Source organism: Prionailurus bengalensis, chromosome B1 (genome assembly GCF_016509475.1).
Source record: "Prionailurus bengalensis isolate Pbe53 chromosome B1, Fcat_Pben_1.1_paternal_pri, whole genome shotgun sequence".
NCBI lineage: Eukaryota > Metazoa > Chordata > Mammalia > Carnivora > Felidae > Prionailurus > Prionailurus bengalensis.
Genome location: NC_057344.1, coordinates 127,735,082 through 127,762,206, shown reverse-complemented (window position 1 = coordinate 127,762,206; position 27,125 = coordinate 127,735,082). Strand labels below are relative to the sequence as shown.

At 37.7% G+C, this 27,125-nt stretch overlaps 1 long non-coding RNA gene across 2 annotated transcripts in view; it reads right to left on the bottom strand.

Annotated features, from left to right (window-relative positions):
• The window catches only part of LOC122478650, a 65,220-nt gene that overhangs the window by 17,175 nt on the left and 20,920 nt on the right, over window positions 1-27,125 (bottom strand). The window contains exons 3-4 of one of the 2 annotated variants that reach the window (XR_006296144.1): window positions 21,327-21,466; window positions 246-312 (exon numbers count right to left, since the gene is read on the bottom strand). This is a non-coding gene — a long non-coding RNA (uncharacterized LOC122478650). Of the gene's footprint in view, window positions 1-245; window positions 313-21,326; window positions 21,467-27,125 lie in introns of those variants that run through there. The other variant, XR_006296143.1, reaches the window with a different exon arrangement.

Here is a 27,125-nt window from a genome sequence, read left to right as displayed (position 1 = left end):
TCATTTGGTTGTGTGGCCAGAGTGACTGTTTCAGTTTTGGACAGAACTGCCCAGAGTATTTTTTCACTGGGGGGCATTTTATGGAAAGCACTGGCTTTCTTAATCCTTTACCTTCTCAGTTCTTAGATCTTCTCACCAGTGTTTTCCTCTGTTGAAACCCATTCATCGTGTCCAGTGCTGTCACTCTGACCTTGACATCACTAATAAATATACCACAGCAAAAAACATCTCAGTGTCAAGCTCCCACCTTTTAGGCATGCCTCCCTTCCCGGCTGTTCTCCTTTTCCATCTCCAGTGCCAGCGGTTGTTCAACTGAGTGGAGAAAAGCAAAGGGTTTTCCATTTCCATCATCTCACATCCTCATTTCTTACCTCTCCCAGGCTACATTCCATGGATGACTGTGACCATCAATTTGCCTTTAACTCTTTTTTTGTTCCTCTCCCTCTTTCCCATTTAATTACACCCCAATGCTGGGTAAATTCAATTTGTCCACCTTCTTTGCACCTCTGTGGCTGAATGTTCTTGGAGAAAATCAACAGTCATGCAGATGGGTCTTTCTCTAAATTTATGAAGAGCACTCATCAGTGCCCAGGAATCCTACTGCATTTCCCATTTGAGGCAAATTTCAGATCTTCTTTCTCTGCAAGCCCCCCTCCCCTCCACAGCTCATGAACTCATTTCATTCTTCCCTGAGAAAACAGTAGCAATCAGATGGGAACTCCCTCAACTTCCTAACACCAACTTTATTAACTTATCTACATCTACACTCACATTCTCTGCCTTCCTCTAATTCAATGGAGGAAAAAAAAGTTCCCTAATGCTTAAAATGCCAGCCCCTCCCCTTACTTTCTGGATTTCATCCCCTCTTCCCATATTCAAGAAATTCAAGCTGGCAATTACCCTGTGATTCTCCATAAGTCACTAGACTCTCTCTCTCTACTGGATAATCCAACAAACATACAAATATACCATTAAAAAACAACACCTCCTCGGGAATACAAGCTGGTGCAGCCACTCTGGAAAACAGTCTGAAGGGTCCTCAAAAAACTAAAAATGGAACTACCCTACTACCCAACAATTGCACTACTAGGCCTTTATCCAAGGGATACAGGTGTGCTGTTTCGAAGGGACACATGCACCCCCATGTTTATAGCAGCACTATCAATAATAGCCAAAGTATGGAAAGAGCCCAAATGTCCATCGATGGATGAATGGATAAAGAAGATGTGGTATATATATATATATATATACACACACACACACACACACACAATGGAGTATTACTCAGCAATCAAAAAGAATGAAATCTTGCCATTTGCAACTATGTGGATAGAACTGGAGGGTATTATGCTAAGTGAAATTAGTCACAGAAAGACAAATATCATATGACTTCACTCATATGAGGACTTTAAGAGACAAAACAGATGAACATAAGGGAAGGGAAACAAAAATAATATAAAAACAGGGAGGGGGACAAAACAGAAGAGGCTCATAAATATGGAGAACAAACTGAGGGTTACTGGAGGGGTTGTGGGAGGGCGCATGGGCTAAATGGGTAAGGGGCATTACGGAATCTACTCCTGAAATCATTGTGGCACTATATGCTAAGTAATTTGGATGTAAATTTTAAAAAATAAAAATAAAAATAAAATTTAAAAAAATAAAGTAATGGGGCGCCTGGGTGGCTCGGTCGGTTGGGCATCCGACTTCGGCTCAGGTCACGATCTTGAGGTCTGTGAGTTCGAGCCCCGCGTCGGGCTCTGTGCTGACAGCTCAGAGCCTGAAGTCTGTTTCAGATTCTGTGTCTCCCTCTCTCTGACCTTCCCCCATTCATGCTCTGTCTCTCTCTGTCTCAAAAATGAATAAAGGTTAAAAAAAGTTTTTAAATAAAATAAAATAAAGTACTTAGTCTTTGTTGTGCCCTCAAAAAAAAAAAACAACCAACAACACCTCCTTTGAACTTACATTACCTTCCAATTATTACTTCCTGTTTCTGACCCCTTCACAACAAACTTATCAAGAGATGCCTAGATTTAGGGGCATCTCTTCCAACCATTTGTTCAAGCAAAATTCCTCTAAGACATCCTTGACTTCCTTCTATCCTTTATCCATTCTAGATCACCTAAACACATACTTCTTCAACTGGCCAGCTTTACTTTCCTCAAAAAGACCCTCTTTATCTGTCCCTTCTCTCCAGCTCTGCTATTACCACCTGTGCTTATGTCATTGTCATCTTTTGCTGATAGTACTACAGTAGCCCTTTCTTTTTTCTCTAGAACCCCTAAATTCTGTTCCCTATAGAGCAATCTTTCTGCAATGTAAAACAGATAATGGTAAGTCCCTTGAAACTCACCAGTGACTTCCCTTTGCATTTAGAACCATTCTCAAATATCTTTTTCTTGCCTAAATGGCCTCTTATGATCTCTACCAGTCTATTTCTCCTACCTCAGCACATCTCACTCTTCCTATTTCTCTCTATGATCCAGCCCTACAAGCTGGCCTTCTTTGTATTCCTCAAGTTCACCAAACCTCTTCCCAATTCAAAGCTTTTGAAGTTGCTTTCCTTCTTCCCAGCATTCTTTCCAGGTTTCAGCTCTATATCAAGAAATGTCATCTCTAGACACCTAATCTAATGGGAATATCCTCTCCAGCCACTATTATCAAATGATTGTTTTATTTCTCTTATAGAATTTACTATTACCTAAAATGTTAGCTTTTATTTACTGTCTGTCTTCTTCCCTTCAAAATATGAGCGTTATGACAACATGGATCTTGAATGCTGTCTCATTCACTCTCCTGTTCAACTTATTTTAAGCAGATATCTTTACAAACAAAAGATGATCAGAATTATTTGTTGGATGAGTAAATAAACATTGGTTCTCAGTTTTTATGGCTGAATAAAACATAAATATTAAATATCAAGATTATTAGATAATGTTGTCCTTTCTGTTTTAGGATTGAGGCTTGAAATACAGTGTTTGGGTTATGACATAAGACTTTACTTCAGGATTCCCAAGAAGATGCACTGCAATAAAAACATACATTGTAAAACTTATTTTTTTTAATTAAAATAAATATGTACACCATTGTTTTATATATATTAAAATACATGGCCACAGCAACTTCTTACTCAACACGTCTCCAGAGGCAAGGGAAACAAAAGCAAAAATGAACTACTGAGACCTCATCAAAATAAAAAGCTTCTTCACAGTAAAGGAAACAATCAGCAAAACTAAAAGGCAACTGGCAGAATGGGAGAAGATATTTCAAATGACACATCAGATAAAGGGTTAGTACCCAAAAATCTATAAAGAACTTATCAAACTCAACACCCAAAAAACAAATAATCCAGTGAAGAAATGGGCAAAAGACATGAATAGGCACTTCTCCAAAGAAGATATCCAGATGGCCAGCTGACACATGAAACAATGCTCAACATCACTCATCATCAGAGAAATACAAATCAAAATCACAATGAGATACCACCTCACATCTGTCAGAATGGCTACATTAACAACTCAGGCAACAACAAATTTGGCAGGGATGTGGAGAAAGAGGATCTCTTTTGTACTGCTGGTGGGAATGCAAACTGGTGCAGCCACTCTAGAAAACAGTATGGAGGTTCCTCAAAAAATTAAAAATAGAACTACCAGAAATTGCACTACTAGGTCTTTATCTAAGGGATACAGGAATGCTGTTTTGAAGGGGCACATGCACCCCAATATTTATATTGATGGATGGAGTGGATATAGAAGATATGATATATATATATATATATATGTATATGTATATATATATACATATATATACGTATACATATATGTATATATATGTGTACATACACACACACACACACACACACACACACACTGGAGTATTACTCAGCAATCAAAAAGAATGAAATCTTGTCATTTGCAACTACGTAGATGAAACTAGAGGGCATTATGCTAAGTGAAATTAGTCAGAGAAAGACAAATATCATATGACTTCACTCATATGAGGATTTTAAGAGACAAAACAGATGAACGTAAGGGAAGAGAAGCATAAATAATATAAAAACAGGGAGGGGACAAAACATAAGAGACTCTTAAATATGGAGAACAAACAGAGGGTTACTGGAGGGGGTGTGGGGGGGTGGGCTAAATGGGTAAGGAACATTAAGAAATCTACTCCTGAAATCACTGTTGCAATATGCTAACTAACTTGGATGTAAATTTAAAAAATAAATAAGTAGAAAGAAAGAAAGAAAGAAAGAAAGAAAGAAAGAAAGAAAGAACATTTTTTAAAAATACAAAATTGTGTATGCAATAATTTACAAAACAATAAAAGTTAAGCCTCAGTACTTGATAATCTTTCTGTTATCTTTACTCCAACTACTATAAATTCTCCAGAGCTACTGCAATTTGCAGCTAGACTCCAAAACTACAAAATGCTAGTTTTCACAGGAAATAAACCCCAAGATTGATAATATCTTACCAACATGGTGCTGAAACCAAAACCAAAATGTTTTAAAGCCATCATTTCCCTTAGAGTTTTAGTCTATGTCATTGACTTCAAAGATTTTTTTTTAATTTTTTTGTAACGTTTATTTATTTTTGAGACAGAGAGAGACAGAGCATGAACAGGGGAGGGGCAGAGAGAGAGGGAGACACAGAATCGGAAGCAGGCTCCAGGCTCTGAGCCATCAGCCCAGAGCCCAACGCGGGGTTCGAACTCACGGACCGCCAGATCGTGACCTGAGTTGAAGTCAGACGCCCAACCGACTGAGCCACCCAGGCGCCCCAAAGATATTTTAATCTTACGATTTTAGCCCCAGTATCTGCTATATGCTTCCTTAAGATCATGGCCACTCTAGTAGTCTCTGCATTCAATCATCACTAGTAAAGAATTAATATAACACTGTAATAGGCCAGATACCAGAAATAGAAAAAGTGAAAACAATCCAGAGCAACTGGCTCATAATTTTTCATGGGTTACTTACAAAATAACCATAAACTCTCTTTTATTAATTTTAAAATACTACACTCTAGATAATATTGACAATAAACACAGAGTTAAACTAATAATGATTAATCTGTACAAAAGAAAAATTTGATCTGTAAATCTTAAACAATTTAATTTGGTAAAAAATTATTGAGTAGAGAAAGTTTATTACTAAAATTGATATCTTTTTTTTTTCTTGTGAGAGAAAGAAAAAGTGAGACAGTGCATGCACAAAGCAAGAGAGGGGCAAAGGCAGAGGAAGACAAGGAATCCCAAGCAGTTTGCATGTCCAGCAAGAAGCCCAATGTGGGGGCTTGGTCTCACACTGTGAGACCATGACCTGAGCGAAAATCAAGAGTCAGACTCTGAGCTGACTGAGCCACCCAGGCCCCTAAAATAACTGATATAATTTGTAATGGTCCACAACATTGTTAATGTACTAAATTTCACTAAGTTGTACCTTTAAAGTAGTTAAAATGGCAAGTTTCACCATAATTTAAGTACTATACTATCTAAAACAAATAGTATAAATCATACCAAATTTTAAAAATCATAGGGAAATAATTAGATTAGCTAGTCCTCTGCTCCAACTTAATTCTTAACAAAATGGTTCTCAAAAAATTGCTATCAGGGGTGCCTGGGTGGCTCAGTCAGTTAAGCACCCAACTCTTGATCACAACTCAGGTCATGATCTCACAGGCATGAGTTCAAGCCCCACATTGGGCTCTGTGCTGGGCATGAAGCCTACTTTAAAAAAAAAAAAAAATGATATCAGAACCTAAAAAGAAGAAACAAACCTTCCCTGTATACTTTATAAGGAAAAGATTTATGTCTATGAAATAATTTCAGCATAATAAAGTTGAAATGTAAATAGAGGACACATTTAGCATCTCCATTTTAAAAAAATGATAAAGTAATTAATTTGGCTTATTTGAGTTTGCTTCAGAAAATACATTGCAAATTTATTTATGTCTTTGTTTTTGACTAAATACAGTCAAACATTCTTAGGGTCAGAATGATAGGGTTAAAATAGAGACCAAAATAATCTTATACCCAAATGTCACTTCTCTTTCAAACAAGAACCAGGAAAGATCTCACCTTCTTTCACTCTTGGTTTTCCTTCCCCTAGCTATACCTTCTCAATACAACAAAAGAAAAAAATATTTCTAAAACGTAAATTAGATTGTCTTATATACATGCTGGCTTTGCAAGGGCCTCTTTTAAATGTAGAATAAAAGTCAGTGGAATTTGGAATAGGAAGAAAGGGAGCAAATGTTCTTTATTTCCCCTTCCCACATCTGCTTCTCTCTAACCTGCAGCCATCCTCTTCATCACTACCCCTGTAAAGAATTATCAGAAACAAAATAATTAAAATAAGTGAAAAGGAGTCTGGTTCCATTCTAGGTGATGTAAGCTTACTCAAGCAACTAATAACCTTGGACAGATGAATGAGCAGCCGAAGAAATCAGAACTCAAAGTACCACTGAACTAGAGATGAGTTTTCTACTTTTTTTTTCCTCTGGTATCTCCTGTCTTGGATATTTAGCCAGAAACCTAGAACTGCACACTGAGGGGCGAGGTGCCTGGCTGGCTGAGTCAGAAGAACATTCAACTCTTGATCTCTGGGTTGTGAGTTAGAGCCCCACATGGGGTGTAGAGATTACTCAAATAAATAAAACTCGGGGGGAAAAAAAGAACTGTACACTGGGGGCAAATAGAATTTCAAGAGAAGCTATCAGTTTCTGGTCCAAGGAAATAAAAAGGGCATCTCCACTGGTAAAAGAGTGGGGGAAATGCTCTGGCATTTTTTTTCTCATTCTCTCCCTTGGCCATGGGAGCAGACATAGGTGTGGAAATATGCAGTGGTACACATAACTAAAACCCAGTGTTTTTACAAAGTGACCAAGAGAAGTGAACTCTAGAAACTGAATGTGTTGTGGAGCTGGATAAGGAGAAGGAAGTCAGGAAAGTAACCCAATAGATTTGTGCATGAACTCCTAGACTTTATCTTGAACTGAGCATGTATGGATCTGATCTTAAGCTGAATACCAAAGGCTTTGAGATATACCGGGTATACAACCGTCCACATTACAGACTCTTATCAAAAATAAAAGGGGCACCATTTCCTAACGGATTTTTTAATTTAAATTCCAGTTAGTTAGCATACTGTGTAATATTAGTTTCAGGTCTACAATATAGTGATTCAACATTTCCATATATCACATCATCTGGAGCTCATCACAAGTGCCCTCCTTAATCCCCACCAATTTAGCCCATTCCCCACACCCAGCTCCCTTCTAGTAACCATCAGTCTGTTCTCTATAGTTGAGAGTCTATTTCTTGGTTTGCCTCTCTCTCCTAACTGATTTAATGAGCCCAGAACTACCTGATACAAGAACCAAAAAAAGATATTACAAGAAACACTATGGAACCATTTCCCTCATGAATAGAGAACAGAAAAATAATGTAGAAAATCAATGACACTAAAAGTTGGCTCTTTGAATACCTTAACAAAATTGACAAACCTTCGGCTAGACCAATAAAAATAAAGAGATAAGACTCAAAATTAGGAATGAAAGTGAGGACATTACTACTGAACTTACAGAAATAAAAAGAATTGAAAATAAACACAATGAGGGGCGCCTGGGTGGCTCATTCAGTTAAGCATCCAACTTTAGCTCAGGTCATGTTCTCACAGTTCGTGAGTTCAACCCCTGTGTTGGGCTCTGTGCTGACAGTTCAGAGCCTGGAGCTTGCTTTGGATTTTGTGTCTCCCTCTCCCTCTCTCTCTGTGTCTCCCCACTCATGCTCTGTCTCTATCTGTCTCTCAAAAATGAATAAACATAAAAATTTTTTTAATTTAAGAAAATAAATACAATGAATGATTCTATGCTAATAAATTAGATAATCTGGATGAATGAACAAATTCTTAAAAACATACAGAACAAATAGAAAATATAAAAAGACCGATAATGAGCAAAGAGATTAAATCATTAATCAAAAAATTTCTAATAAAAAAAAAGCCCAGGAACAGATGGCTTACTGGTAAACTTTATCAGACATTTAAAGAAGAATTAATACCAATCCTTCTTAAACTCATCCGCAATGTAGTAGAGGAAAAACCCTTTCTAGTTCATTATATTAGGACTGTATTATTCTGACCCCCAAGACATCATAAGAAAACTATAGATCAAATCCCTTATGCATATAGAGCCAAAAATCATCAACAAAATACTAACAAACTGAAGCCAATAGCACATTAAGAAGATTACACACCAGGAGAAGTGGGATGTAGCTCGGGAATACAAAGTTGGTTTAACATGTGAAAATGAATTAACATAATACACCATATTAGTAGAATAAAGAAATAGGGGCGCCTGGGTGGCGCAGTCGGTTAAGCGTCCGACTTCAGCCAGGTCACGATCTTGCGGTCTGTGAGTTCGAGCCCCGCGTCAGGCTCTGGGCTGATGGCTCAGAGCCTGGAGCCTGTTTCCAATTCTGTGTCTCCCTCTCTCTCTGCCCCTCCCCCATTCATGCTCTGTCTCTCTCTGTCCCAAAAATAAATAAACGTTGAAAAAAAAATTTTTTTTAATAAAAAAATAAAAAAAAAAGAAATAAAAGCACACAATCATCTCAATAGATGTAGTAAAAGCATCTGGCAAAATTCTTTTCATTATGGATTACAAAAACTCACAAACAGAAATTAAAAGGAAGTTTCTCAACCTTATAAAGTTCATCTACAAAAAATTACACAACTATCATTATACCTAATGCTGAAAGATTGGATATCTTCTCCCTTTATCAGGAACAAGAAATGGATATCCATTCTCACTATTTCCAGTAAACATTTTATGACAGATTTTAGCCAGAACAATTAGGCAATTTGAAAAAAGGCATCTATTTTCATTCAAAGATGACAGGATCTTACATATAGACAATCATTTAAAAAATTCTACAATGGAACTGGAGAGTGTTATGCTAAGTAAAATAAGTCATACAGAGAAAGACAGATACCATATGTTTTCACTCTTATGTGGATCCTGAGAAACTTAACAGAAGACCATGGGGAAGGGGAAGGAAAGAAAAAAAGTTAGGGAGGAAGCCAAACCATAAGAGACTCTTAAAAACTGAGAATAAACTGAAGGTTGATGGGGGGTGGGAGGGAGGGGAAAGTGGGTGATGGGCATTGAGGAGGGCACCTGTTGGGATGAGCACTGGGTGTTGTATGGAAACCAATTTGACCATAAATTTCATATTAAATAAATAAATAAATAAATAAATAAATAAATAAATCTGCAAAATAGATGGTGGGTTGGAAGATGGGTGAAATAGGCAAGGGGGATTAAAAGTACACTTCTCATGATGAGCACTGAGTAATGCTGTATGGAATTGTTGAATCACTATATTGTACACCTGAAAGCAACACGGTATGTTAACTATCCTGGGAATTTTTAAGAAAGAAAAAAATCTACAGAACAATTATTAGAGCTCAGAAACCAGGTCAGCAAAGTTGTAGGATTCAAGACACATAAATCAGTTATGTTTCCATCACTAGCCATGAACAATCCAAAAATGAAATTAAGAAAATAATTCCATTTGCAGAAATATCAAAACAAATATAATACTTAGGAATAAACTTAAACAAGAGACTAGAAGGGGAGCACAAGTCCTGTACACTAAACCAACAAAAATATTATTGAAAGTAATTTTTAAAAACATAAATATATGGAAGACGTCTGTGTCTGTAGATTGGAATCCTTAACATTTTTTTGATACAGCAATACTGCCCAAATTGATCTATAGATTCAGTAAAATCTGTTAAAATCCCAATGGCTTTTTTTTTTAAGAAATGAAAAAGGTGATCCTCAAATTCGTATAGGAATATAAGAATTGAGTGTCCAGATTTTTGACAAGACCATTCAACGGGGAGAGAATAGTCTCTTCAACAAATTGTGCTGGGATAATTGGCTAACTACATGGAAAAGAATGAAACTGGACTTGAATCTCACTCCATATGCAAAAAATTAGCTCAAAATGAACAATGAAACTAGAAGTTTCTTTTAAAATGAGTAAATGTTGGGGTGCCTAGGTGGCTCTTGATTAAGGGTCTGACTCTTGATTTCAGCTCGGGTCATGATCTCACAGTTCGTGAGTTCAAGCCCTCATGGGCTCTGCACTGACAGTGCAGAACCTGCTTAGGGTTTCTTTCTCTCCCCCTCTCTCTCTGCCCCTCCCCTGCTCTTGCACATGCTCTCTCTCTCTCTCTCTCTCAAAAATAAATAAATAAACTTAAAAATAAAAAAATAAAAGGAGCAAATCTTTTAATAGGAGTAAGTCTTTATGAATTCAGACTTAGCAATGAATATAAATTCTTAGATTTAACACCAAAAGCATGAGCAACAAAAGAAAAAAGAGATAAACTGGACTTCATCAAAATAAAAAAAAAACAACTTTTGTGCAACAAAGGATATTATCAATAAAGTGAAAAGACAATGTACAGAAAATATTTGTAAATTATATACCTAATAAGGACTTAATATCCAGAAGATGTAAATATGTTACAACTCAACAACAAAAAGACAAACAACTCAATTAAAAAATAGGCAAAGGACTTGAAGAAAATTTCTTCAAAGAACACATATAAATGGCAACAAGTACAGGACAAATGTTCAACATCATTAATCATTAGGGAAATTTAAATCAAAGCCACAATAAGATACTACTTCACACCCACTAGGATGGATGACTGGAATCAAAGGGTGGAAAATAACAAGTGTTGGTATGGATATGAGGAAATTAGAACACTTGCACTCTGTTCACAGGAATGTAAAATGCCTTAGCTGCCTGTGGAAAGAGTTTGGCAGTTCTTCAGAAGTGAAATACATAGTTGCCATGTGACTCAGCAATTTCAATCCTAGGTATATACCCAGGAAAAATAAAAATATATGTTCCCACAAATCTTGTAAACAAATAGTAATTAGCAGTATTGTTCACCATGGTGAAGAAGTGGAACTAATCCAAATGTTTGTCAACAGATGAATGGATAAATATGTGGTATATCCATACACAATGAAACTAAGTAAGGATACATGTATTATTTCCTACTGTTGCATGTGAATCTACAATTATATTAAAATGAACTATTTAATTAAATAAATCAGTCTTATTTCTATGTACCAGCAATGAATAATTAAAAACTAAATTAAAAAAAAAAACAGTACCATTCATGGTATCTTCAAAAAAAAATACTTAAGCATAAACCTAATAAAGCATAATTAGGATCCATATGATGAAAACTACAAATGCTACAGAAAAAATCAAAGGCCAAAACAAATAAAGAGACATATCTTGTTTATGGATTGGAAGATTCAATATATATGTAAGACATCGATTTAGATGTTCTCCCTTAATTGACATATATGTTTAACAGAATTCTAGTCAATATCCCATAAGGACTTTTGTAGATATTGAAAAGCCAAATATAACAAGTACCCAGAAAAATCTAAATAATTATTTTAAGAATATATTTGGAAGAATCACACCATCCAATTTTAACACTTACTATGAAGCTACAGTTATCAGGGAAGTATGGTATTGGTGAAATGACAGACATTTTCAATAGAACTCTTGATCTCTGGGTCATGAGTTACAGCCTCGTGTGGGGTGTAGGGATTACTTAAATAAAACTGAAGAAAAACATAGAAAATATAGAGTCCAGGGACCCCTGGGTGGTTCAATGGGTTAAGCATCTGACTCCTGGTTTTGGTTCAGGTCATTATCTCAAGGTTCGTGAGACTGAGCCTCACTGTCATGCTGGCAGCACAGAGCCTCCTTGGGATTGTCTCTCTCTCTCTGCCACTCCCCAGCTCTCCCATGTACTCTCTCTCCCTCTCTCAAAATAAACTTTAAAAATAGAGAGAGAGTCCAGAAAGAGAAAAACATCAAATATACTTAACTTTTTTTTACAATACAAAGGCAAATCATGGAATAGAATAGTATTTTCAAAAAATGGCATTGAAGATGTTGGCAAGGATGCATAGAAAGGGGAATCCTCTTACATTGTTGGTGGGAATGCAAACTGGCACAGCCACCCTGGAAAACAGTATGGAGGTTCCTCAAAAAGTTAAAAACAAGTGCACTACCTGGTTATTTACCCAAAGGATATAAAATACAGATTTGAAGGGGTACACACACCCTGATGTTTACAGCAACATTTTGAACAATAGTCGAACTATGGAAAGAGCCCAAATGTCCATTGACTAGTGAATGGATAAAGAAGATGCAGTACATATATATACAATGGAATACTACTCAGCCATCAAAAAGAATGAAATCTTGGCCATTTGTAATGTCATGGATGGAGTTAAAATGTATTATGCTAAGCAAAACAAGTCAGAGAAAGGCAAGTGCCATATGTTTTCACTCATATGTGCAATTTAAGAAACAAAACAGATGAACATATGGAAAGGGGGGAAAAAAGAGAAGGGAAGGCAAACCATAAGAGACTCAATGATAGAGAACAAACTGAGGGTTGATGGAGGGAGGTGGGTGGGAGATGGGCTAAATGGGCACTTGTTAGGATGAATACAGGGTGTTTTATTTAAGTGAGGAATCATTAAATTCTACTCCTGAAATCAATATTACATCATATGTTAATTAACTAGAATTTAAACAAAAATATGTAAAAAAAAAAAAAAGAAGAAGATATCATGGCAAATCTTAAAAAATGGTGTTTATTATTTTTTTAAATGTTTATTGGGGCGCCTGGGTGGCGCAGTCGGTTAAGCGTCCGACTTCAGCCAGGTCACGATCTCGCGGTCCGTGAGTTCGAGCCCCGCGTCAGGCTCTGGGCTGATGGCTCAGAGCCTGGAGCCTGTTTCCGATTGTGTGTCTCCCTCTCTCTCTGCCCCTCGCCCGTTCATGCTCTGTCTCTCTCTGTCCCAAAAATAAATAAACGTTGAAAAAAAAAATTAAAAAAAAATGTTTATTGTTTTTGAGCGAGAGAGAGACAGAGTGCAAGCAGGAGAGGGACAGAGAGAGAGGGAGACACAGAATCTGAAGCAGGCTCCAGGCTCTGAGCTGTCAGCACAGAGCCCAATGCAGGGCTCAAACCCAAGAACCGGGAGATCACAGCCTAAGCTGAAGTCGGAAGCTTAACCAACTGAGCTACCCAGGTGCTCTCCAAAAAATGGTGTTTAAACCATTGAACATACACATGCAGAAAATGAACCTCAATCTAAACCTCAAAAATTAGCTTAGATCTACATCTAAATGTAAAACATACATCACAAATAGAAATTTGTGTAAAATATAAAACTATAAAATTTAGTCATGACCTAAAATTAGGTAAGGAGTTATTATATATTACACCAAAGGCACAATCCATAAAAGACTAAATTAATAGACCTCATCAAAATGTAAAACTTTAACCCCGTGAAAGACTAGTTGAAAAATGAAAAGACAATCTACAAACTGGCAAAAAATATTTGCAAATCACATATATAACAAAGGATTCGTATCCAGAATTTATAAAATTCTCAAAACTGAAGAATAAAAACACAAAATCCCGCACCCCCAAAGTATGCCAAAAATGTGAACATTTGGCCAAAGAAGTTGCATGTTGGCAACTAGGCACACAAGAAGACACTCAACATCATTAGTCATTAAGGGAATGTAAATTAAATCTGTAATATCACTACACACACAACAGAATGGCTTAAAAAACAAAACAAGGAGTGCCTGGGTGGCTCAGTCGGTTAAGTATCCGACTTTGGCTCAGGTTGTGATCCTGCAGTTCATGGGTTCAAGCCCCACATAGGGCTCTGTGGTGACAGCTCAGAGCCTGGAGCCTGCTTCAGATTGTGTCTCCCTCTCTCTCTCTGCCCACCCCCCACCCCCGCTTGCGCTCTGTCTCTCAAAAATAAATAGTTAAAAAAAATTTTTTTTCTTTAAAGTGACCATACCCAGTGTAGGCAATGATGCTGATTAATTGAAACTCTCGTATGTTGCTGATGGCAAGGCAAAATGGCGCAGCCACTCTAGAAAACAGTTTGGCAATGTCTTTAAAAACCAAATATATGGTTACCCAGAAATTACTCTCCTGGGCTTTTATCCCATAGGAATGAAAATATATCGACACAAATCTATACATAAATATCCCTACTGACTATTAGAAAAATTTAAATTATATACACGGTTTGCATTATATTGCTATTGGATGGTTCAACTGTAGATTCACACATTCCACTGCCTGCTACACATCTCCTGGATGTCCTATGAGCATCTCACACTCTGTTTGTTTGTTTGCTTGCTTAAGTTTATTTATTTATTTTGGAAGGGAGAATGACCAGGGGAGCGGCAGAGAGAGAGAGGGAGAGAGAGAGAATTCCAAGCAGGTTCTGCACTGTCAGCCTGGAACCCGACTGAGGGCTCAAATTCACCGACCATGAGATCATGATCTGAGCCCAAACCAGGAGTCAGACGCTTAACTCACTGAGCCACCCAGGGGCCCCTCCGACTCAATTTGTCAATATGTCCCAAATTCAACTATCTTTTCCCTAAAACCTCTTTAATTACTGGCACCATGACATGCTTGTTCAAGCAAAACTCTTAGTAGCCATCCTGGACTCTTTTAAATCACTTATCAATCATCCCAATCATCCCATATTTTTCTACCTCCTTAATCACTCAAATCTGTATACATTCCCCATTTCTACTACTATCTCCTTACTTCATTTCTTAGTCTAATCATTGCATAGCCCAGATTCAGCCCCCTTATCTTCCCTCTCACCTCCCCAATTCCCACCTCCTTCCATCTATTACTCCCTCTGATGGCAGACTAATTTTTAGACTGTTCAATTTCAATCATGTCACTCCTGAACTCAAATTCCTTCAGTACCTTCTTGAAACTCTAAATATAAAATTCAGACTCCTTAGCTTGATCTAGATAGACCTGATGGTCTTGATCTAGATCTGGCACAGATGTAGCTTCTGTGTTTTCAGACCACTTTTTCCCTTGGCTAGACTATAACTTCCCAACTTCATTTCAGCCCACGTGGTAGTTATCTCAAATCTTACCTCCCAGCGAAGTCCTTCATAAGTGCCACTCTCCAAACACCCTCTATATATGTTCATCTGCCAGCACTTGAACTAGTTGCCTCCTATTTCATTTACCAATATGTCCTGCTAGACTAGATTCTTTGAAATCAGAGTCATTTTTTTACTGTTACTTTACACACCCAAACCCTGACACTTAAAAAGTACTCCATAAATTAAGTGAACATCATTTCCTATAAGGGGAAACTTAAGAAGAATTCAGTTCAAATCAGATGTTCCTTAAATTAATGAGGAAGGGGAATCTTCCTTTTTCCTTCCTTCTTCCTACCATTCACATCTCTGGTCAATACAATTCACAGTCTGCTAGAAATGTCGGGCATGTGAAAACAATTATAATTCAATTTAATAAGTGCTGAAAGAGGAGGAAGTGATAGTTTTATAGAAGTTATTGACATGTTTTGGGGCACCTGGGTATCTCAGTCTTTAAGCATCTGACTTTGGCTCAGGTCTTGATCTAATAGTTTTATAAGTTCAAATCCCACACTGTATGTGCTTAAGCCCTGCTTCAGGTGAACACGAGCCCCGTTTTGGGGCTCACTTCAGGTGAGCCCTACTTTCTCTCTCTCTCTCTCTCTCTCTCTCTCTCTCTGCATCTCTCTCTCTCTTTCTTTCCCTCTCCCTCTCTCTCTGTCTCCCTCTGCCCTTCCTTGGATTCACTCTCTCTCTGCCCCTTGCTCACTTGCGCCCTCTCTCTCTCTCTCTCTCTCTCAAATATATATGTATACAAACAAGCAGCAAATACAAACAAGCATATATAGAGAGAGAGAGAGAGAGAGAGAGAGAAGTTATTGACATGTTTTCTATGTAAGACTGAGAACTGAGCCTTCCTTTTTTAAAAGATCTTTTTACTTTTAAGTAATCTCTACATCCAACATGTGGCTCAAACTCACAACCCAAGATCGAGAGCTACATGCTCCACCGACTGAGCCAGCCAGGCACCCTGAGCTTTCCTTTTTTAAGGAACTTTAAACACAATTTCCTATAAGGGAAAACTTAAGAAGAATTCAGTTCAAATCAGATGTTCCTTACCAGCTTTTGTTTATAGATGTATACGGAAAAAAGTTAGACTTTCTTTCAAAGGCAGTAATTTATTTTAAAAATATACCATTTTAAATATTTTTTAATGTTTATTTTTTGAGAGAGAGAGAGACAGAGTATGAGCAGGAGAGGGCAGAGAGAGAGAGGAAGACACAGAATCTGAAGCAGGCTCCGGGCTCTGAACTGTCAGCACAGAGCTCAACATGGGGCTCAAACCCACAAACTGCAAGATCACGACCTGAGCTGAAGTCAGACGGTTAACTGACTGAGTCACCCAGGTGCCCCTAAAATATCATTAGTTCCTATAATTTTTTGGTCTTTGTTATTACTATTATATCTGTCATTGCTGCTAAGCTTAGAGGCAAAGCTCCAAAAGCTACACTTTAGAACTTCACGTTTCCATTTTGATAATCCACTTTCAACATCGGAGTTCACTCACAATCCCACTGTGTTCTTATTTGCCTTGGGAAGAGTTCTTTGGGGTAGATGCGCACGGAGGCACAGATTCAACTCCCACATAGTAAAATTCATAACAATCCAGTGATGTGCATTGTGATACCTGATCCCACACAAAATACCTATAAGGTATAAGTGATTATCCCCACTAAACACCTAAGAAGTGGAGCCCAGAGGGACAAACTGGCTTACTCCAACAAGACCTTACCAGTTTTAAGTGGCAAACCAGAACCCAAACCAAGATCAGGGAATTCCAGTGCCAGTGTGCTCTCTGCCTGATCACACACAGCTCTTTTTGTGCCTTCCCAATGCATCTGATGGTGGGATGTAATGGGTAATGTATCTGCACTATTAAACTCTGTTACCACCAAACAACTCAAAGAGCACCCCTGACTGATAATTGAACTAAAGTTATTCCTGATGTAAAATATTGTTAAACTTCCCCTCAAGGAGGCAAAGACCATTTTTCGTAGCCTAGTTAAGGATATATACATTTATATGAACATGGTCCGTATTTCCATTTGATTGAATTTTTGTACTTACAAATGTCTAATAAAAATACAAATGACCAAAATATAAATATCACAGCAATGAAAATCTGTTGGCCTATACGAAAGAGGCCTGACTGCGCCTTTCATGTTGATCAAAAACATACTAGCAGGAAAAGGCTTACTTTTTGTTAGTGTTGAAATTTATCTCAGTTATTGAAAGTTTTTTGGGTAAACTGTCAGCATTTACTCTAACTGTGAGTCACAACTGAAATCTTTGTAACAAATAAACAGAGGAGACACTGTCTAAATTGAGAGAGGATAGAGGGATAGAAAGGGAAAATGGGATGAAAAATTAGATATATTAGATCAAACAGAAGAAGTGTAAGTATATTTCATCCCATATTTGAATAGCTATAACAGAGTTATTCCTTTTGTGGTCCTTTTGTTTCTTTTATTTCTTCCCAGTATCCAATCACATTTTCAATCCAAATTATCGTATTATTTTGCAGAAACACTTTGTGTTCCTTGGTGGATTTATTCAGCTAATTAATGTTAAAAAAAAGAATTACTGAAAGCAAATATTGCGAGAAATAATTTCCAAACTGAAACTTATACACTTGAAAACTGATTCCTACAAAAATGATTTGGCTCTATAAAAAAAGAAGCAATCCGTCAACTCCACAGACCCAGACATGGGCCTGATAGGATTTCTTTTTCAGAGGAAATTACTGCTATGACTGATTCTTGTTAAGCCTAGGGGGGAGGAAAAAAAATCCAATGGCAGGGCCTAACCAGAGACTGAAACAGAATGTTCCATTGTCTGAAATAATTATCTTTGTGTAGTAGTTGAAAGACAAATTAAATGTGTTAGAATCAGGTGAAATGTTCACTTTCCCTCTTACTTCACCAGGCTCCCTCACTTTAACTGAATTACTACTAGGTGCTTTCGCCCCTTAACTCCTCTTGCATCCTGATAATCAAAAACATATCCCATATTTGGTTTTTATTCACACTCACAGTGGAAGACTGTCTGCTGGTGAGAATTAATGTGGCCTGTCCTAGTAACATAGCTGTATTCTTCACCTCAAACATTCCCTCAGACCATCATCCCGCACTGCTAAGAACTATGTCAGACACCGCCCCCTGCCACGCACTCCTTTCCTGGCTTTTCCCCACCGAGGATGGAGCGGCCACCACCCCCACCCCCACCCTCCCAGAAGGCTCTTGCCAGCTCAGGCAGGAGGGTGGAAACAACGAGAGGATGTTTATGTCTAGTAGCTTTTGCTGCTTGTTTGTTGTGTTCCTGTGAGTGTATGATGGCTAAGTAGACCAAATGAGAACTTTCGGATGAAAATGCAGAGGCCCAAAGCATGCCTGAAAGTTAAGCCTTCTGTGTGGTTTTCTGATTTCCCAAGTTTACCAAACATGCAGATAGTGTTTTTGAATGTCACAAATCCTTTTTCCTCAATCTTCACCACATAAAGAAACAGTGAACTGAAATCAACATCTTTGAAGATATATTTAAATGATAAATCACGACTCACGAAGGTTTCTGTAGTTGGAGTAAATAAACCATGCATTTAATGGTGCCATAGCAGTGAAGCATTGTATGGAGTAACTATTTGTCCTAACATTTACATTGTCAAGTTAATATTCCATAACATAAAAATAACTATAGACATTTTTTGTGTGCTTATGCTGAACTGATCGGGGGGAGGGGGTTCACCTCTGCTTAAAATTAATATGTCTAGTGAAATGTGGTTCGTCCTCTGCCATACAGTGTGTGTGGTACAAGGTCATGTTCAGAACCCGTCTTCTCAAATGCCTGTCACTTAGGTTTGGCCTTCGTCATGAAATGAGGAGCTAGTGACACTACTGTTCTTTTTTTATACTGGTGAAATCAACATTTTCTCATTTTACCTCCTGGATGCAACCCTGATTAGACATTTGAAAGATATTTGCTTACCAAAAATAAATGAATTCATTTTCCTCTCAGTCAGAAGGCAAATTTTCCTGGGACCTTGCACTTTTTCCACTTTAACTATCCCTATTCTTTATCCAACATTTCACAGAGAATTCCTTATGATATTATAATGTCTGTGCCTAGTAATAGTGGTTTAAAACACACACACACACACACACACACACATGCACACATGTAGAACTTCCAGAGCTTTCTATGAAACAGAATTTAAAGTTGTTCAGTCCCTAATATGAAGGATATTTATTTCATACTGATTCCCACGTCCCTACAAGAACCTAGTTTATTTTGATATAAACTCTAGGAATAAGGTAACTGAAGCTGAAGGTGGTTCTTTAAAGCAAGTCCTTTCTTCTCCTTAGCCGGTCATTCAGTATCAGGCCCAGTGCTGATCTTAGAAGTTCCTGCGGTAGCTAGAGCTGGTTCCCATTACGTTTCATATTCTCCCTTAAATGCTTATTTCATGTAGACACCACGCTTTCTTTCCCCCACAGTCATGCACCCATCTTGCATGACTTGCTTTGAGACTTCAAACAGGTTTTCTACCTCTGCAGAAGGACTATTCTTATAGAAATAGATACTATGGGTTTGTTTTTTTTTATTAGCAGTTCTCTAACCTATGTTTTCCCTTTTTTTTTTTTTATTTTTTAAGGCAGTCATCCACTACAATACTTAAATTCTTTGAATTGTACAGCCCTCATATATAGGTGCAAGATTTGTGCCATAAGAGTTTCTTATTACTCATTGTACCCAGAAACAATGAAATAACTCATGTGTAGAATTCAATACACATGTATTTCTCTCATTTATTGTGACTAGACCTACTTTTAATTATGTTTTATTTAAAAGAACAAAGTGTGGGGGCACCTGAATGGCTCAGTCTGTTTAGTGTCTGACTTTGGCTCAGGTCATGATCTCATGGTTCATGAGTTCCAGCCCCGCATGGGGCTCTGTGCTGACAACTTGGAGCCTGCTTCAGATTCTGTGTTTCCCTCTCTCTCTGCCCCTCCCCAACTTGCAATCCAACTCTCTCTCTCTCTCTCTCTCTCTCTGAAAAATAAACATTAAAAAAAAACAATAAACATTAAAAAAAATTTTTTTTAATTGGGGCACCTGGGTGGCTCATTCAGTTTAGTGTCTGACTTTGGTTCAGCTCATGATCTTGCGGTCCATGAGTTTGAGCCCCACATCGGGCTCTGTGCTGACAGCTCGGAGCCTGGAGCCTGCTTCAGATTCTGTGTCTCCTCTCTCTCTCTCTGCCCTCCCCCACACTCACTCTGTCTCTCTCTCTCTCTCAAAAATAAATAAACATTAAAAATTCTTTAAAAAAAGAACAAAGTATGTGATGTCAAAAATTTTAAACTAAGGGAATAAGTAGATTAGATATCTGGTGAGAAAAAAAAATTAAACCTCATTCTTTCTTTCTTTTATAAAATTGTTTCCATTAAAATTCCCCACTGGGGGAGAGTTTTATTCTTGTTTCTTGACATTAGTGAAAACTAGAATTATTTATTTTTATAAAATAAATTTTAAAACCTAAAAGTAATGTGTACAGCCATAAACATAATTTTTATGTCATTTGGTTGTAATTTTATTTTTTATATTTGTTTTTGTCTTTATTTGTGAGGAGGATTTAAATTTGTAAAGTGCTCCCAAAGATATTGCTATGGTGGTGACATCACATTTTCTTCTTAATTCTTCGCTGACAGAAGAATTTTGTTATTCAAAATATGTGCACATGTAAAACAATCAGTATGAAATATAGAACAATATATACATTGAAACAATATACTTTCATTTCAACATGAAAAATGCATTGGAATACTGAAAGTATTTGTAATACAGAATGGTTCCATGTTCTCAGATATTTTTGACCATGACTATAGTTAACATACTCATTAAGAAAATTCTGGTAAGGGACAACTGGTTGGCTCAGTCAGGAAAGCACGTATACTTGATCTTGGGGTGGTGAGTTCAAGCCCCACGCTGGGTATAGCAATTACTTAAAAAAAATAAAATAAGAAAATTCTGGTAACCTTAAGTCAATATGATATATCGTCTATGCTGTGACTTTCTCTACACTTTGAAAAAGCATGACAGACTAAAGATCACTTTAATTATATATACTTCTATTAAACATACAGAGTGATATCATCTAATTTAAAATATGAATTATTTTAATAAAAATAATTCTGAATCAGTTTTGTTTCATAAGGAAAATATGATTTTCTAATTTTATTTAGGACTGAATAAAGTGTTACCTTAAATTTATATGTAGATTATTCTATGTGCATTACAGCTTTTCCTTGTACTTCATCTTCTTTTCCTCTCTCTTTTCCATTCATGTTTGTATTTTATTTATCTCATTGTAGCATTTCCTGTAAGCCACTTGGAATTCTTTCTGAAATGAGGGATAATATAAATCAATTAATTAAGGTACACTTTGAAGTAAATAATCACTTTTCTAATGAAAAAGTAATAAAGTTATTAGCTGTGGAGTAATGCTGTACCAAATTTATGAATTATAGAAAAATATATCTAATAAAACTAATCACCATTTTAGTAGGAATTTATGACCATACACTTGTTTAATGTTTATTTTTGAGAGAAAGTGTGCACATGTAAGCAGGAGAGGATGGGGGGGGGGGCGGTGACAGAGGATCCCAAGCGGGCTCTGCACTGACAGCAGTGAACCCAATGCGGGGCTCAATCTCACAAACCAGGAGATCATGACCTGAGCCAGTCAGACGCTTAATAGACTGAGCCACCCGGGCGCCCCACCTGTCTTTTATAAATTGAAGTATTTTCCTTCAGAGGGCTCTAAATTGCCCAGATTCTGGCTATGCAGTGACAACCTTCACCCAAACTAAAATCCAGGGCTGTGACAAGGAAACTTGATCCAATGCTAATTGTGTGTGACACTCTTTTCCAGGTATCCTCTCTGGAACAGAAGTTACAGCCACTGTATTTCTGAATTCTGACAGGGCAGACAGGCAAGGAACTCACTCTTCAGGACAGATGCCTCTCTCTGTCTCTCTAGGGAGGACAGCAGAGTCCTTACCAAATGACAAATGACCTCTGAGTCATGGCTCAGAAGAACCAATAGAGCCCTCAAGAACGAGCAGCAGTCAAGCCCCTTTGAGGTGACAAGAGCATTTGGCCATCAAACCTAAGTTAGATAGTGAGCAAGAGTGAAGGAGAGAAAGATTAAAAGTTATCAAAACTTTTAAGCACAGAAAATGTCTTACAGGGAGATTTGTAAATTTACCTTTCTATAAATAAAATTTTAACTGAGGGTCAGCATCTTTCTAAAACAAAAATGTATAAACTTTGTTTCAGGAACAACTAGTTGTAGAAAGGATATAATTTATTTTGCACAATAAATTTTGTACAAATTATTTTGTACAATCCCAAGATTATTGAAATCTTCCCAACTATACCTGTTTGGCAAAATAAAATAAAATTAAATAAGCCTGTAAGGAAATGCTTTTTTTAATAATTGGTATTCATGATGAGGTTTCTACGTAAAAAAAGAAAATAAATTTAAACTAATCCAAAATAAGTTAATAAAAGTGTGTGATCTATCAAGACTTTTTTCCAAAATTTTTTTTTAACATTTATTTATTTATGAGACAGAGTGCAGAGTGCAAGCGGGGGAGGGGTAGTGAGAGAGGGAGACACCGAATCTGAAGCAGGCTCCAGGCTCTGAGCTGTCAGCACAAAGCCCAAATCGGGGTTCAAACCCACGAGCCATGAGATCATGACCTGAGCCGAAGTCAGATGCTTAACCGATTGAGTCACCCAGGTGCCCCCATATCAAAGACTTTTATCATTGAGACAATTTAGACTTGTTCTTTGAGGAAATGCAGTAACCTAATAATCATATTTATTTGGCAAGCCTCACTTTGAAGATATGTCAGTCAGCTGAGTCCCAGAAAAAGGCTGAGTTCTTTTTGTTTTGCCTTTTATTGTCAATGCATTGACAATAGATGTCAACTAAGAAGTTCTCTGTTTTTATCAAAGTCTTATTATATCAGATTTATTTTCTACAAATAACAGTGTTAGAGGACTTTGAAATTACTATCAACAATCACCTTAAACCAGTGCAACATGGGCTACCGACACTTGAAACTTCCATTGCTTATAAAATCACGATCTTCAAAAGTAGTGGCTGTTGGATCACTTGTCTCTAAACGCCATCACTAAAAACAATAAGCTAGATTCTCAACTCAAAGAGTTCTTTTCTTCTTTTGAATCTCACAGAATGAAAATCTGACCCACTATGTAAATACTAGTACATCCTTTAAAATGTACATTGGATTGTATACAGTTTGTGCTTTGAGTTTTTTTTTTTTTTCTTTATCATGTCCAATAGAGATGTCTGAGAAGAGTAACTTAGCCCTTCCAACACTACAATTTTCCAGGATGCCTGCCAAGGGAGTACTTAGGACGATGGCCTCTAGGCTGGGAGGAGAGCGTTATCCTCTATCTGGGCACGAGACACAATCCAGGAGGCTCTCAGGAGGATAGGCTCTGTTATCTGATAGCTCTTTTCCATTTCTGACTAAATAGATGGCAGGAGTTTCCAAGGGGTTAATATTTCAATTTAGACCAATAAATACACTCCTTTAGCTGCTTCCTTGAATACAGCATATCTTGTTTTTATTTTTAGTTTCTTATTCTCAGAAATTTAGATTCTATTATTGATTTCCCTAATTAAAAGAGAAAATGCGCATTTCAACCCTTCACTGAATCTAATCAGCAACCTCCCAATGCCACTCCACCTGGGTTCACAAGAAAGAGAATGGTTCCTCTTCCCTTTGGAATCGATCATGTTTATAGTATTTTGGGAGCTTTGGAAATCCTATTTTGTCATCGTCACAGATGATGTTTTTAAATAATATTTATCCTTTCTACATTCTGTCAATTTAATTTCCCCCTGGTTTATGTTCTTTTTTAAAAAGTCCCTTTATGGGGCGCCTGGGTGGTGCAGTCGGTTAAGCGTCCGACTTCAGCCAGGTCACGATCTCGCGGTCCGGGAGTTCGAGCCCCGCGTCAGGCTCTGGGCTGATGGCTCGGAGCCTGGAGCCTGTTTCCGATTCTGTGTCTCCTTCTCTCTCTGCCCCTCCCCCGTTCATGCTCTGTCTCTCTCTGTCCCAAAAATAAATAAACGTTGAAAAAAAAAAAAGTCCCTTTACACAACTATTATCATATTTTATGACGCCAATCAAACATGCATGAACATCACAGTGACATTATGATTTAGGCCAAGGTTTGTAACCATCACTGCAATAACTGAGAGAATTTTGTTCTAATACTGATGCCAAAGCCTCATCCCCAGAGATCGTAACTTAGTAAATCCGGATTGGGACCCCCAAATCTGTATGTTTTCAGAAGCTTTAAAATATTTTTATTATTTAAAAAGTAATTGTTAGGGACGCCTGGGTGGCTCATTCAGTTAAGTATCCAATGTCTGCTTAGGTCATGATCTCATGGTTAATGGGTTCGAGCTGCATGTCGGACTCTGTGCTGACAGCTCAGAGCCTGAAGCCTGCTTCAGATTCTGTGTCTCCCTCTCTCTGCGCCCCTCCCTCACTCGAGCTCTGTCTCTTTCTCTCAAAAACATAAATAAACTTTAAAAAAATATTTAAAGTAACTGTTGCAACTAGTCCAAGTAATTCTAATGTGCTAATCAGCTAAAGTTTAGAAACACTGATTTAGGGTCTAAAAAGGAATTCAGATGCCTCTCTTTGGGTTAGTGATTTCCAAAGGACAAAGTGAACTATAACTGAAGTTTCACAAACTATAAAAAAATTTTAATTAAAAAAACAATCTCGTTATAAAGTTTATAATGATGAGCTTTACAGAGAATGTCAAAACATATTCCCCACCATTCTCCATATCTGCTACCCACTCCTAGAGAGCAATAGAGCTATTATGTAGCTACCTCGTATTTCTCCCATCCTTTATGCCCTATAGTTTGGGATTTGCACCACCCATTAACAATTGAATCAAGAGGTAGAGAAGAAAGAGGAGAAAGGAAAAGAAAGAAAGAGAACTTGTTGAACTAGACCCACAAGAAATCAACACTGTCATCTTTGCTTCCTTTCATCCACAGCTGTGAGAAGGATGGTATTAAGTCCATTTTACAGATAAGAAAACTGCTTCAGAATGAGGATGCACTTTATCCAAGGGTACATCACTTATAAAAGGTGGAGGAAGGATTCTAACTGAAGATTCTCTGGCTCCTAATTCATGTCATTTCCACACATTCCAAGGAAACGTCAAAGATTTATTGTGTTATTCTCCACTGGCAATAGTGAACAGATAAAGAAAAAAACAGGAAAGGGAGATTTGAAAGAATACTTCAGTGGAAATGTTGTGATTACTTAGGACTCAAAGCCATAACGTTTTCATGTCATCATACACAATGACAACTTGATTTTAAACTAGTGCAACAAGGAAGGCACTAAAGCACATTGCAAAGCATGGATTGAGAGCAGCCGTGTGCATCTGTGTCCAGAGAGAAAATGTTCCTCACGTGACACTAGAGCTGCTGCAGTGGTTTCTCCACCAGTGCAGCTCCCTCTGACTCCATTGCCTAACTGGAGGGCAATCTTAAAAACAGAGATGGGAAATTGGGAAGAGCGGACAGGAGAAAGGAAAATTCTTATATCCTGTTGCTCAGTCGCAAAAAAAACTTGGTTACTCTGGTTAACTTGTCCTACCCTGTAAAGACACTTAAAAGGCTCTTCCTCATTCTCTACCTTCTTCCTCTAGTCATACAGCTCTCATTTCCCCAGACTGAAGAAGAGTTTGGAGAGACTATGTCAGTGAATGTGTGTGTGTGTGTGTGTGTGTGTGTGTGTGTGTGTGTGTAATAGAGACAGGAGAGACCCCTATTAATCCCTGAAATCTCATTTTATCAATGTATGAAGACAGAAATATCGGTAATCAAACCCCTACACACCAGAGAGAACCTGTGTAAAAACCTAGTTCCTGGGACAAGGTCTTAGAACTGGAAGCTATGACGAGTCTTGTAAGGTCCTGTTTTAGGCAAAGAGAAGTCATACCTTACAACCCAATGACAGTCTACAATTATAAGCTGGGTTATTTACATGATGTCTTGAAGGGAAAGCATGAGAAGCGAACATGCAGATATCATCAACATGTGCTTCCATGATGCAATTTATATTTTTTAATTTTTATTTTTGGGAGAGAGACAGAGACAGAATGCAAGTAGGGGAAGGGCAGAGAGAGAGGGAGACACAGAATCCAAAGCAGGCTCCAGGCTCTGAGCTGTCAGCACAGAGCCCAATGCAGGGCTCAAACCTGTGAAACATGAAATCATGACCTGAGCCAAAGTCGGACATTTAACTGATTGAGCCACCCAGGAGCCCCCCTATGACACAATTTAAAATACTGAATCTGCCATGTATTGGGCAGTGTACTGAATGCTAGCAGAAATAGAAATGATTGAAGTAAATCTTTGCCACAAAAAACTCACTGTCTAACAGGAGAGATAAACATATAATAGCACAGTTCAGTTGAAATCGTGAAGCCCCACAACAATGGTGAGGACTAAGTAACACAGTAAGCCTGAAGAAGAGGGTGGAGGTAAGAATAATGCTTCACAATCTGCAACTGGGTCTTGACAAATAAGTAAGATTTCCTGGGTGGACACCAACACAAAGCTAACCTCTGGGTGGGAAATGTGTAAAGAAATGTGTAAAAAAAATAGAGGGATGAAGCCCCATACGCCTTTCAGGGAACTGAAAACAATTCTACCTAAACCCATATTTAACCAGGTAAAGTGAAGCATATGAGAAGTCGTTGTGGATTAAAGAAATGGGCTCTAGATGGAAGCCAGAAGTCTTGAATTTAAAGTCTGGTCCTGACATTTTGCAGGCGTGTAAAACTCTGCAGGCAAGTAAGGCTCTCGGGTTTTCCATTTCCTCTTCGGTAAAGTAGAGACAATACTACCCACACAAACACTGGAAGTACACATAAGGTATCTAACCCAATGGGCGTGGGGGGCGGGCGGGGGGGAGGGGGGGGAG